Consider the following 13,538-nt stretch of genomic DNA (forward strand, 5'->3'; position numbering starts at 1 on the left):
GAAAAAAAAGTGTATTATTTAATCTTGACTCTATGTCTTTGTGCACAACTAAACTCTATTATTGCCACAGTTCACAACGACTAACCCAGAAATTCATCCTGGTAAATCAAGATTAATAAACATGAAAAGCAACGTCTAAAAATCTCCCAAAAAGTGTCACAGAGGAAAGCAAATGCATTGTATGTGTGTGCTATTTCTTGGTAAGTTGCTGTGCACAAAGACTAGTGGGAGAGGATTTCTGTAAAATACTAAATACAATTTGTATTTGCATTCCACCAAACCTTTTTGTTTACCTCATAATTATGGAAAAGGATGGCTAAGTGTGTAAAATATGAAAATAAATCAAAGTATATTCTAAAATAGAATAACAATTCAAAGGATACCCAGAAGTATATCTCTGAAACACATACTGTAGTATTATCTGAACATATTTAAAAAGACATATTTCAATATAAATACTTATTAAATTTCCAACATAAGCACATTTGACCCTTTGGAGTTCAAAATGTCCTGCATAACAGGAATGAGCCACTGAGCTTTGAATTGAAAAGCACTTTAAATGTTTTCCATCCATCTAGGAGACTTTTCCTTTCACATGTAAGTGCTTAGTTACATATTGTGCATGCTGTGAAAGGTTAAAGCACATATTCAGATGAACACATTTTGACCCTCCTGTATCAAAAACCACACCAGCGATTACTGGATTCCCCAGCAGGCCTTTAACCTCGCATGTTCCAATAGTGGAGCTGCTCTGAGAGCAAAGGTCATCACCCTCAAAGTGATGAACATGTGTCGGCAGTGTATTATTTATGTGATAAGGGCTTTGGTTCTGCTAGCAAGCTCAAACGCACATGCACGCACACACAAATTGGCACAGGTTCAGGTGGCCTATGCCCCCAAGTCCTCGTGCAGTTTATTGAGTCCCATGGCGAGTTGATCCTCTGCTAGGGTTTGGTCATCAGTCACCGCCCACATTGTGTCCAGCGAGCGTCTGTGTCTCATCTCTAGCTGGACACACACACCGCCTCCACCCACAGACCGTGTGTGTTTTTGTGATCGCGCGTGTTTTTGTATGTCCACACACTGCAGAAAGGCAGATTTATCCTCAATATACTCAGTGTTTGAAATTAACACCCGCCAACCCACCAAATGTGAATGAATATAGACTGTTGTGGTAAGTAACTCTATTATGTTCTAGAACTTTGCATACAATCATTTCAATTCAGTGCACTTTTCTATGGGGAGACTTAAACATAAGCAGAATAAAGTGTGAAGTAGGCGGCACAAAAGGTCAAATGTCGCATTTCTTGAAACCCAAAAAAATATATAAAGTAATATAGATTGACCTTTCACATTTGTGCTGTTGTTTGAAATACCTTTATCAAAATTATTGACACTTTGTTCATTCTTTAACTGAACTTTTGTCTGTAAAATGATCCACTGGTTTGGACTGACTTGTTGAAATTGAGAATATGAAAACAGTGTGATGCATTCCTTAAATTTGTTCAATGGACAACACTTCCTGTCCTGTGTGTGCCTGGTTAACTTTCCACTGCAGTCAGTCTCAGAAGCCAATTAATAGGCCCTTTTTTCTAACTCATCCTCCTATACAATGCATGTCCTTCAATACTGAGCAAAAAGTGTCGAATTGTGTCAATAGCAAACATACTCATGTATAATATTTACCATCATACTGACTCAAAAGGCACTGGAATTTTTGCTGGGAGACTAAAAGTGTTACAATGACAAGGTAGTTTTGGTGCATATTATTATCAGAAATGTTTACACAGTAGTAAGAATGGTTTGATTTTTTTTATGAATATCAATGAAGGAGAGGTTTCAGTGAATTTATACACCAACATATTTTTTGAATTGACAGCCTGTCTGCTAAACTTTAGCATGTTACATTAAACATTTTTTAAATACATAAATGTTGTTAAAATGGTAAGATAAATCACAGAGATTTCTGTATATGTCCAGTCAAACAATATTTGGATTGCATATATATATATATATATATATATATATATATATACATATATATATAATATGGTATTATTTTAAGAGTTCACAATTAGCTGATGATTGATTATAAGTTTGTTTGGCATGCTGTGTCTTGGGAGAGTGCCCTGAGCTCAAAAGATCCTTAAGCCCTAGGCTCTCTCGCGTTTGTAGACCGAGAGGGTGGATTGAGTTCAGGTAGATCTTGAGAAGTCCCCCGCTTAATTGTGGCTAAAGATGAATAGTTTTATGAGGAAAATTACTGTTGGTTAAGAACTTGACTATGGTGTCAATTTGGTTTAGTGAATTTACTCATGACCCATGTCTTTGGTCAGTGGAAGGAAACCAGGGAACCCAGGGAAAACCCACGTGAGCACAGAGAGAACATATAAACTCTGCACAGAAACGTCAACTGGCCTAGTAAGGATTAGAACTAGTGATCTTTTTGTTGTGAGGCAATAGCACCCAATCTAGGAAGAGGTGGAATGAATGTGAGAGGAAGGGGGGATTCTTCAAGACAAAGATGCTAGGTAGACTATGGTTATTTATAGTGACAAGAAACATTGGAGAATCAAGTTATAGCTAATACAGGTCCAGGCTAGCCATGGTCAACCATAAACATGTGACCCTCTCTCTAAACTAGTTTATAAATAAACTTCACATATTTTCTAACAAAATCAAGAGGATTTGAAGGGTTGAGGCCAACCCTGCACTTCAGGAACAGCACAAAATCTTACGCAACACAAACATTGTTCTTAATTATTCAGATCACTTCAGCCATTTGCAGCCATTTGAATCTGTTTAGCTTCTGGTCTCATTCACTTCCATTCATTTTTAGATGTTAAAAACAGCTTGTTATGCTTCTTGATGTTGCAAACTGATATTTTCACATTATATTAGTCTGCTTTGTCTGTATAGTCATATAGTTCCATCTGACAATTTTGTCAAAATTTAGTTATTGACATATTCATATTAAATGACAAATTATGTACATTATGGGATGTTTTTTTATATAAGTTGTTAACATTTTAAGACTTTATTTAAAAAAAAAAATGTTACACACATACTGTTTGCTATGGAATGTATAATCTTTGAAGCTCAAAATCTCAAAAATCATTCAGAACGCAGATGAAACCTTATAATTCCAAGGTAATGACTATTATTCTTAGTCATTTCTCCCATAGGAAACTGAATCTGAAGTTCTAAAACAATCGCAAAAACAAGCACATTACTTACTGAAGAATAAGGTCAATAGATAACACTTTTTACTGTACAGCTTGACCGCTGTACTGTTCACGTATACTCAACAATTTAACTCGTTCTGATTTTGATTGTAATGTAATAATTTGCATAATGATGATTATTGTGAAAAGCACTACAAATAAACTTGAATTGGATTGAACTAAATTGATGTCTATGGAGGGCCAGAGAGCTCTCGGATTTCACTTACATTCGTTCCAAAGATGAACACAAATATCTTTTAAGCATTTTGAACAACATGAGGCTGAGTAATTAATGATTTTTCATTTTTAAAGCTAATTTTGTCTATATAGAATGACCTAAACGACTATTAAAAAGTTAATTTAAAACCCTAAATATACTGTACCATTAAAATTCTCAAAAATGTTTGTCTTATCATTTACAAGTCTAAAATAAATTGAGACTTAAAATAACAAGTCATGTATCTCCCTTAAGTCAACAGTGATTGTAATTTACCTCAGCGTTTCATAGCCAAAGAAAACTAGTATGGCATATCTTTGTGTTCTCAAGGATGAATATCCCAAGGCTGGGCCTATCTGAAATGTGCAGTGGCCAGCATGTTTGAAAAAAAAATAAATAAATGCAAGGCACAGAGCTCGGTTGCAAGTCTCTGTTCCTACAAATCAACATATGTATCACGTTGCCTTGCGCATTCATGTACAAAAAAAGAGAGAAAAAAACAGAAAAAGGAAAAAAAGAGCAAAAAAGTAAAGAAGAAAAACTGAGCACTAGCTTGAACTGCTGATAAAAGTGCACCGCGTGCTAATCCACGACCCACAGAAACAGATACACTACAGGGCATTGTATGCTAATGCAGCCTCACAATGCAAATGAAACTAAACTGAGTGTATACATGTACATGCTCAATAGGGATTATTCACTGTTCGTGGTGATAATGGGCATTTGAATAATAATCACTGAAGGTTCATATATCATGTTGTTATATATCACTTCCTCCGTGCCAGAAGTCCAACGAGAACGCGTCCCCTAAGGTTCTGTTGGCATACATTACCAGTTAGCCTCGGTTTCATTTCGATAAAGGGACATTTTTAGGTGTGTGTGACTCCGTCCGTGAGATGGAATAAATGATATGAATATGGTATTAGTACAGGGCACACCGTAGGATGCTGTCTCTGATCGCCGAGCCTGTGTTTCCCATCAGGCCTACAGGAGAGAAACATACAAGCTGTGATTGAAAGCCCCTGTCAGTCAAGCCATTCCCCGGCACCCTGGAGTTGTGTGTGAGAAATGCCGATTGCGGGACTGAAATGCGCACAAGGATTTTATCCGGCCAGCTGGGGAAAAAAACTGAGACTAATTCATCTGAGCGCTGTGGTCTGCTTTCCAATGTGTTTTTTTCAATGGACTTCTGCATTTTTTCAGTTTTATCTCGGAAAAAAAGGAGTATTCAAAGACATCTGAGTTAGTACGTCCTTTATGCTGATTTTAAAAGCACTGATGTTTAATAGGTTAAGATTGTTTTTTGGGGTTTATTTTTTAATTTTTTTTTGTTTGTTTGTTTTGGAGAGAGGGGTGGATTAGGCAAGTCTCTGATGCTAACCAAGACTGGGTAACTGCCATCAAACATAGAGTGCAGTAGTATTCTGATATATTTTTATAGTTTAAGATGTTTGTATTGAAATATACAAGTATTTCAGAGTCATTTATTCATGTGAAGGCTGGAGTTTTAAAATGGTAATTTTTTAATCCTTTAGAGATCTTCAAATTGTGCCGATTTGGTCATCAAGAAACATTTCTTATGCATCAGGGTTTTTTTTTTTACACTTGTTATTTTTTCAGAATGCTTTGATAAAGTGCAAAGTTTAATTGAACAAAAACATTATCTGTTGTGTTTAATACATCCCTTTTGTTCAAAGTAATTGTACCTTCATTAATTTTAGATAGATAGATAGATAGATAGATAGATAGATAGATAGATAGATAGATAGATAGATAGATAGATAGATGGATAGATGGATGGATGGATGGATAGATAGATGGATAGATGGATAGATGGATAGATAGATAGATAGATAGATAGATAGATAGATAGATAGATAGATAGATAGATAGATAGATAGATAGATAGATAGATAGATAGATAGATAAATAAATAGATAGATAGATAGAGAATGTCATCCTAATGTCTTTCCTGGGGGCCTATAAAAAGAAAGAAAAAATAATAATGTTAAAAGCTGTTTAGAAAGACCTGTGTGGGGATATTGTGTCCACAGTCATTTTGGAGTGATATAAAGACAATAAGTCTCTTTTGTGCATTTCCTGAAGTTAAAATAAGATCCAAATCCAAAGGACTTTGAGGCCTAACTCAATGTGATGTAGGTGTTATTTTCCCTGCACACATAAATGACAGATATGAGCATAATAAAGTTCCGGTGAAGTGCTTTCAAATGTGCATTTTGTATTCGCTGTTTGACTAATTTCAGCTGAAACATGAAAAGAGGGTGAGACAGAGTAGCTCCTCCCCTTTAAAAAACAGTTAATAGCATTTAGTTTTTAAGTGACAAACTGCAAGCTTTAGATGTTTATAGCAGTTTTATATCTTCTCAACACAAAATGTGTCATGTTTTATAACACAGTAGCTTATGACTATTCTTAAAACATTCTAATATCAAAAAATGTTATTGTAATTTCACTGGATCTTTAACATGTCTTCAAAGTAACACATATAATCATATCCTGATATCCTATCAAGACTGGATTTGCAAAGATTAAAAGATCTAGTCTAACTCCTCACGATCAGCTGCACCTCAAGCATGAGTTTTACAAGTTTGAAACGATGCATGTTTGTAATAAAAAAAGAGAGTAAAATCCCTATGTAATTCATATCCACTCAAAGTACAAGGATGCTTCAAACATACAGCAGGAGTCCCGGTTCGTGGACGTAAAAAATATATTTTATCTTGTACAATAGTATAATGGATTTTCATTTAACAGTGTATATTAACTTGTACCCTGTCACATTTGTCTCAAGAAGGTGTTTAACGAAGTTTAACTTGTGTGTGGGTGTGCATTGCAAACTTTGTAACAGCATTTGTGACTCATCATTTCAGAAAGGCTTGAATAAACTCCGCCAAAGATACATCAATTAAACTTACTTGGTGTTTTCGACTAATGAACTGGATTTTTGCTTTATCTGTGTCTGTCTCTGTCATTGACTGTTGCTTTTCCGATGTAACATTAATGCAGGAGAAGCAGACACGCAAGTGGGAACAATGTGCAGGGAGAACCAGCTTATTTGCATTTAAAGGCACAGGCTACAAAACCAGCTTCACTTTCCTTTTACCTCAAAAAATTCTGCAGGGAGTAATAAATGATCTGATGGGTGTTTTGAGCTGAAACTTTACAGACACATTCTGGAGACATAAAAAAATAAAATAAAATAAATTCTTGTAAAAGGAGTAAAATGGAAAGCCTTTAACCTTTAAGCCTTTTAATCAAAATAAATTAGTATTGTATATGAAGACAACAATTTGTCAAAAAGTGAATTGGACTGCATTGCCTTTCTTTTTGCAAGAGGAAATCTTTTAACCAATTGGAAACAATCATTTTCTCCTTCTTTTAAATAGTGGGGCAATTATGTTGCATTTAGCTTGGAAAAAAAATAATTAATTTAAATGGTTCTAGTTTCAAGTTCACAGCCATGTGGCATCCTTTCATAAATTACTTCCAAATCCAGTAAGTTAAAAACGGTAAGAGGACAAAATTATGCTGATGCGGTCAGGTTTTGCTTGTAAAGATGTTGTATTCATTTTGTGTGTCTTTGTTTATATGCACACAATAATAAAGCCCTATATTTATATGTATGTTAAGTTGTTAGTTATGTAGATTCGTGAATGTATGTTTTATGACTATTTAAATAATCAAGAAGGCGGAAAAATAAAATAAAATAAAAATAAGTCAAATTAAATTAACAAGATAAAGAATTAATGATTTTAGGCCTTCAAATGAAAAAAATACTGATTCAGAAATATACACACACACACACACACACACACACACACACACACACACGCACACACACACGCACACACACACGCACACACACACACACACACACACACACACACACAACACAACACAACACAACACAACACAACATAACATAATTTCTCCTCTGGAGAAAGTCTTATTTGTCTTATTTTGGCTAAAAAAAAACTGTTTGTAATTGTATAAACACCATTTTATGGTCAAAATTATTACACCTTTTAAGCCTTTTTTTTCCAATAGTCTACAGAACAAACCACCGTTATACAATAACTTACCCTAATTACCCTAACCTGCCTAGCTAACCTAATTAACCTAGTTAAGCCTTTAAATGTAACTTTAAGCTGTATCGAAGTGTCTTGAAAAATATCTAGTCAAATATTATTTACTGTCATCATGGCAAAGATAAAATAAATCAGTTATTAGAAATAAGTTATTAAAACTATTATGTTTAGAAATGTGTTGAAAAAAAAATTTCTCTTCGTTAAACAGAAATTGGGGTAAAAAATAAACAGGGGGCAAATTATTTGGGGGGTGGGGGGTAATAATTCTGGTCATAATTCTGACTTTCACTTTATATATATATATATATATATATATATATATATATATATATATATATATATATATATATATATATACACACACACACACACACACACAGTATTATTTTCTCCTGCCTGTGGAACCTTTTCTACTCCCCTGTATGCATCAGCAAACATGCTGATACAACTTAAAGGTCATGTTCTTTTCATGTTGACAGGGCCTTCTGAAACTTTGACGAGGCGGTCCCTCTGTAGGAGCGCTCCGTCTGTCCACATGCTATAAAGGAATTAAGCTTCCTATCAAACCTTTGTCAGCTCACTCATGTGCAGTGATTAGAAAACCAACTAACTGAACGGAAATACTGGAACCACAACTCAACAGGCAAAGCAGACACATTGTGAATAAAAACAGTACAGTCAGCGAGAGGAAAGCAGGCTGGAGAAGTTCTAATAACCTCATTTGTAAATCAGTGAACTTGTAGAAAGACTCCTCAACCACACTCATCTGACATACACGGTAATTTAAATATCTTTCCACACTATATGATTAACAGATGATAAATCATTAAAAATAAAGCAGTTCAACATATTATAGCCGTTTAAACATTAATCACCATACCAGAAAATTATGCATGTTTTGTTTCATAATCTAAATGTAAATTCATATGCTTACCCAGCAAACATGAATCCTAACAGTCTCACTGAACAATATGCATGTACTGTAATGACAAATAAATAAATAGATAAATAAATAAATAAATAAATAAACAGACAGACAGAAATACAAACAAACATAAACTCCACAGACAAATGTAGACTCACTGCATATAAAGTACATTTTGCCAGTACATTTTATGTTTGAAACTATTTTATTTATTAACAAATGACTGATTGACAGAAAAAAAGTGTTTACTTATTAACAAATTGCTTGATTTCTTGACTGTGAATTTTATTTATTTATTTTATTATTATTTTTTAATATTTAGAAGTCAAATATAAGTAAATATAATTAAAAATAGCAGTCTATATCCAGATATTTATTATTGACTATAACAACATTTGGTGTTTTAGCTAATTATAAAAAAAATATTTAAAAAAATAAATAAAACTATTGCGTTATGCCACGTTCATATGTTCAAGCAATGAGAGCATGTTATGTACACAACCCTGAAAAAATCTGCTGTCTGTTCAGTGTGGGAATCAATACAAGAAAACAGGATCTACATAGACGTCATCGCTGTAGCCATCTGTACTTAATCTTACACTGCCTGATAAACAATAGAGCGTTATCTTAATTGAAAGTGAAACGCCTGACCCTTTTCAACCCACCTTGTTTAATTTAAGCTCAGTGATAATCATGAAATGTGCTTCCTTTATTAAATTAAATGTGACATTCGTGAGCTCTGCAAAACGCAATTCGGCAGGAAGGAAATTTTAACAACACTGCCACGATGGCATTTACTGTAATCAGGAGCTTCATGCTATATTCCTTCAGTCAAACGTGTGCCATCAGTTCGCCATGTGTTTCTGTCTGTCAGCCGTGTTTTATTCACCTGCACGTGTGCGTGTCTGTGAACCGCTAACATTACTCTCTTACTCAGTGTTTTTATCTTGTTTTCCACTACAAAATCTCAATGTTTTTCAATCAAAAACGTTTACTTGAAAGTCAAAATAACTTCAGACTGTGAAGTCTTGTTTATTGAAAAGTTTAAATCAAGATACCTGTCAGAATTTAAATAATTTTTACATTATTACAACTGAGGGAAGCGAGTGTTTCTTCAAAACATTGTCTGCAAATAGAGTATGAGAAAAAAAAAATGATTGGGTAACACTGTACAATGGGGTTCAAGTAGTTGATACACTGTGCAATAACAAATGTATAACTAACAACACCGAGCAATGCATTTCCTTTCCTTTAAGTTATAGTAACCTATATCTGCCATTTTTATGTCAAAATTTTGTTATTTACATATCATTTTTTCTGTGAATTACTCAACATAACTTTTGAAGAACAACTTAACAAAAATACTTATCATGTATTTAAAATATTTATCAGATAATTATCATTCTAAATATACCTTATTATTATAATTCCAAACATAGTGCTGAGTTACAGCATTTATAAAACATGTATTATTATATCATGTAAAAAATGCTGATTGTTCATTGTTAGTAAATGTTAGCTTACAGTAGGTTCATTAAATACTATTAAAATATTTAGATTTTATTTCATTTGACTGATTTATTTTATTGGTTTGAATTTAGTGAATGTTGACTGAAAAATAATGGTTTTAGAAGAATTGCTTATAATTAGTTTAATTAATGTTAGCACGTGACAAATGTGATTGGCTGTTTTGGGATTTGCTTATTTGCATATGCATACATACAGTTGAAGTCAGAATTATTAGCCCCCCTGAATTATTAGTCCACCGTATATTATTTTCCTCGATTTCTGTTTAACGGAGAGACATTTTTTTTTAAACACATTTCTAAACATAAAAGTTTTATTAACTCATTTCTAATAACTGATTTATTTTATTTTTGCCATGATGACAGTAAATAATAATTGACTAGATATTTTTCAAGACACTTCTATACAGCTTAAAGTGACATTTAAAGGCTTAACTAGGTTAATCAGGTTAACTAGGGAGGTTAGGGTAATTAAGCAAGTTATTGAATAGGGATGGTTTGTTCTGTAGACTATCCAAAACAAATATTGCTTAGAGAGGCTAAAAATATTGACCTTAAAATTCTTTTTTTTTTTAAATAAAAACAGTTTTTTTTTTCTAATGTAGTCTAGTGTACGGCAAAGGGAATGCAATTATAAACATGTTGGAACGATGGATTTAATAAACACTAAATCAACAAACTTTGTTTGTAACGATGGTTTTCGGAAATGCACTCCTGTTTGATTTACTTCTCTTTTTTTTTTTTTTTTTTGCAGTTTCTGCAACAAAGCGCCCTCTGCCCTTCAGAGGACAATTACTACTGAGCACAGAGCTGTGCTTCCCTGACAAGATGTGCATGATAATCTCAAATTTTGCTGAATCATGATCTCAATATTTATTTCAAATAATATAAAAGCCATGATAGACATGTAAAAATGCAAAAATCACACACACACACACACACACACTCATTAATTTATAGTTAGAAAGTTGAATGTTTCTTTTCACAAGACCCAAGGACTTATAAGACTTTATAAGAAGATATGCTATTTTTGTGTAGCCTATATATACGTTTGTTTGTTTTTTTTTTGTTTTTTTTTTTACTCTAAAAGTGCTGGTAGTCCCTACCTTTTCAACTTGAAATCATATTTGCTCAACTGAAAGAAAAAAAAAATACCTGCATTGTGGATGGCCAAAAGGCGAGTACGTTAATTAACATGTATTATTTGTTAATTGTTTCACAATTTGTTTTTATTTTAATTCTCTTTAATAAGGTAAACCTTTTTTTTCTGACCACATTTGCATAATTGTCTTGTTTTTATAATTTTGATCAATTTATTTTTACTTAATTTAACACACTGCACTGTAAATGTATCTTAATTTAAGAATGTTTAGATACTTGCAATAAAACACATTGAAGTACATGTTTTTTTTTTCCATGCTTTGTAAGTGTGAGTATTGTTAGACAGTTCCTCCTTGCCTCCCTCTTGTTTTAAAAGGCACGTGTAATAGCCAGTAAAGAATGGCCTTAAGAGACTCTGGCATGTTGATGCCTGATGCACAAAGGTCATTGATTCCGGGGCCCTCAGCTTTCTCTTAACAATTCGTCGGGATTTTGGCATTTGGTGAGCACACACAGGACAGCTTCCCGACAAGCCGACCTTGACAGCGAATTGGATAAATAAACCTTCAATTTAGCCTCTCTCCTCTCGGCTCCACGCAGCCCGGCAGCACGTCCCACCGGGAGACTTCACCTATCCATATCGCTCAGCCCGTGCCTTCTCTCCGTGAGCCTGGCGCGTCTGCTCAGCTCAGCCTGCCCTCACTCCGGTGACAAACATCGTCTAGCGCACGCACTAACAGCCCTCTCCTGCAGCAGTCAAAGTCAATACTGCTCCCCTCAACAATTTAATGCCAATTCTGTCTTTCGCGCTGTCCGTCCCGGGTTTCGACCACCTCTCCAGCGTTACTTTAAAACACACGCAGTCGCGAGCGCTCGACAACCCCCGCTCTGCCTGCTCGCGAGACGGCGAGGCTGGGGCATCGCTCCATAACGGGTAATGACATGGCATTTAATGATACTGTCCGAAGTGATCCGCGGCCCGCAGACAGGTAATGCACCAGTGGTGAAGCAGATAAGCATGGCTGCACCGCTGCGCGCTCGTGGTGCTCGGGCGACGCCGGCAATACTGTATCTCTCACGGGCCCCGTGCAGATACCGGGTGACATATGCATTGCTATTCTCTGCTCAGCCCTGCCATGGACCGAAGGTAAAGGAAAATAGCAATGTCTGATGGAAAGAGCCCTTAGCGCAGACTGAGTGTGGATGCGTTTTTATGATGAGTGCCATGTGAGAGGGAGTCAGGGAAATGCAGAGAGAGTGGCTACAGCTTTATTTTTATCTTGCTCAAAGGTTATTTTGCTCTGTGATACTGTATACATTGTTTATACAAATTTCATAGTCAAATAACTACACAACTCAGTATAATGCTAAAAATGGTATAATAATGTAACAGTAATAATAATCCATCATATAATTAAATAATATAATTTAAAAACCGATGTTATGATGTATAAACACAAACAAACGTATCAGTTAACATCCATTTGTTCTCTCGCTCTTGCACATAATTTTATTTTCTTTCTAGCACACAATTACAGCTACAAATCATTTAAAACAATCAATCAATTAATGAAGCAATTAACCAATCAGTCAATCAATCAATCAATCAGTCAATCCAAATACAACATTGAACATGTAGGAGTGAAAATTATCATATGCATTTGTTTATGTGGCAAAAGAAGGTCTATACTGACTCCTAAGGCAGATACTGATGAGATCAGGCCCTGGTGTGTGGACTTTGGGGGTTTTACGATGTGGTCACATGTGGTCAGTTTGAATGTCTCAATATTTGGGCTTTAGTCGCATGGTCAAGAAAGAAACAAAATAGTTGGTAAACTTTGCTCTGCCTCTTTTCCTGCTCTGCTTCTCTCCTGCTCTGAAGTCTATCTTCTCTGACTCTACTGCTATCAGGCTATCTTTGAGGCCTACTTACTGCTCTCTCTCTCTCTCCCTCCCCCTGTCTCTCCTTCTACCTCTGGTAACGTTACATTTAAGCTGGGTACAATTATTTTCATATGCTTTTATCATTTCATTTTTTATCATTTTATACAGTTATTTGTAACTAATTCCAGTTGTTAACATGTATAATTATTGTCATTAAATCATTTCATTATCAAGTATTTGTGAATTACTTTTGATTTAACATCAACACTTAATCGCTCCATGTTGTAATACAATACATTAAAACAATAGCAACGCTCTCCCACATTTTAGGCTATTAATACTGCCCTTATTTCCGTTTTTGGTATGAGATTGCAGAAGGATGGTTTGACTAGAAATGTTCAGTTTTTACCATCATGCTGATAAGCTTTTAGTTATTCGGCAAAACTACAGTTCGAACCGCTGTTGTCAAAATATAATTTCCTACAAACCTCCGATTAAACTGCTTTCACACCTGCCTCATTCAGTTCAGTTTAAACCAGAATTTGCTTGCCC

At 34.7% G+C, this 13,538-nt stretch overlaps 1 protein-coding gene across 1 annotated transcript in view; it reads right to left on the reverse strand.

Annotated features, from left to right (window-relative positions):
* The window catches only part of LOC147836097 (uncharacterized), a 158,513-nt gene that overhangs the window by 4,548 nt on the left and 140,427 nt on the right, over positions 1 to 13,538 (reverse strand). The gene's annotated exons all lie outside the window — the stretch shown is intronic.

Source organism: Danio rerio, chromosome 7, assembly GCF_052040795.2.
Source record: "Danio rerio strain M-AB ecotype USA chromosome 7, GRCz13ab, whole genome shotgun sequence".
In the NCBI taxonomy this organism is placed as follows: domain Eukaryota; kingdom Metazoa; phylum Chordata; class Actinopteri; order Cypriniformes; family Danionidae; genus Danio; species Danio rerio.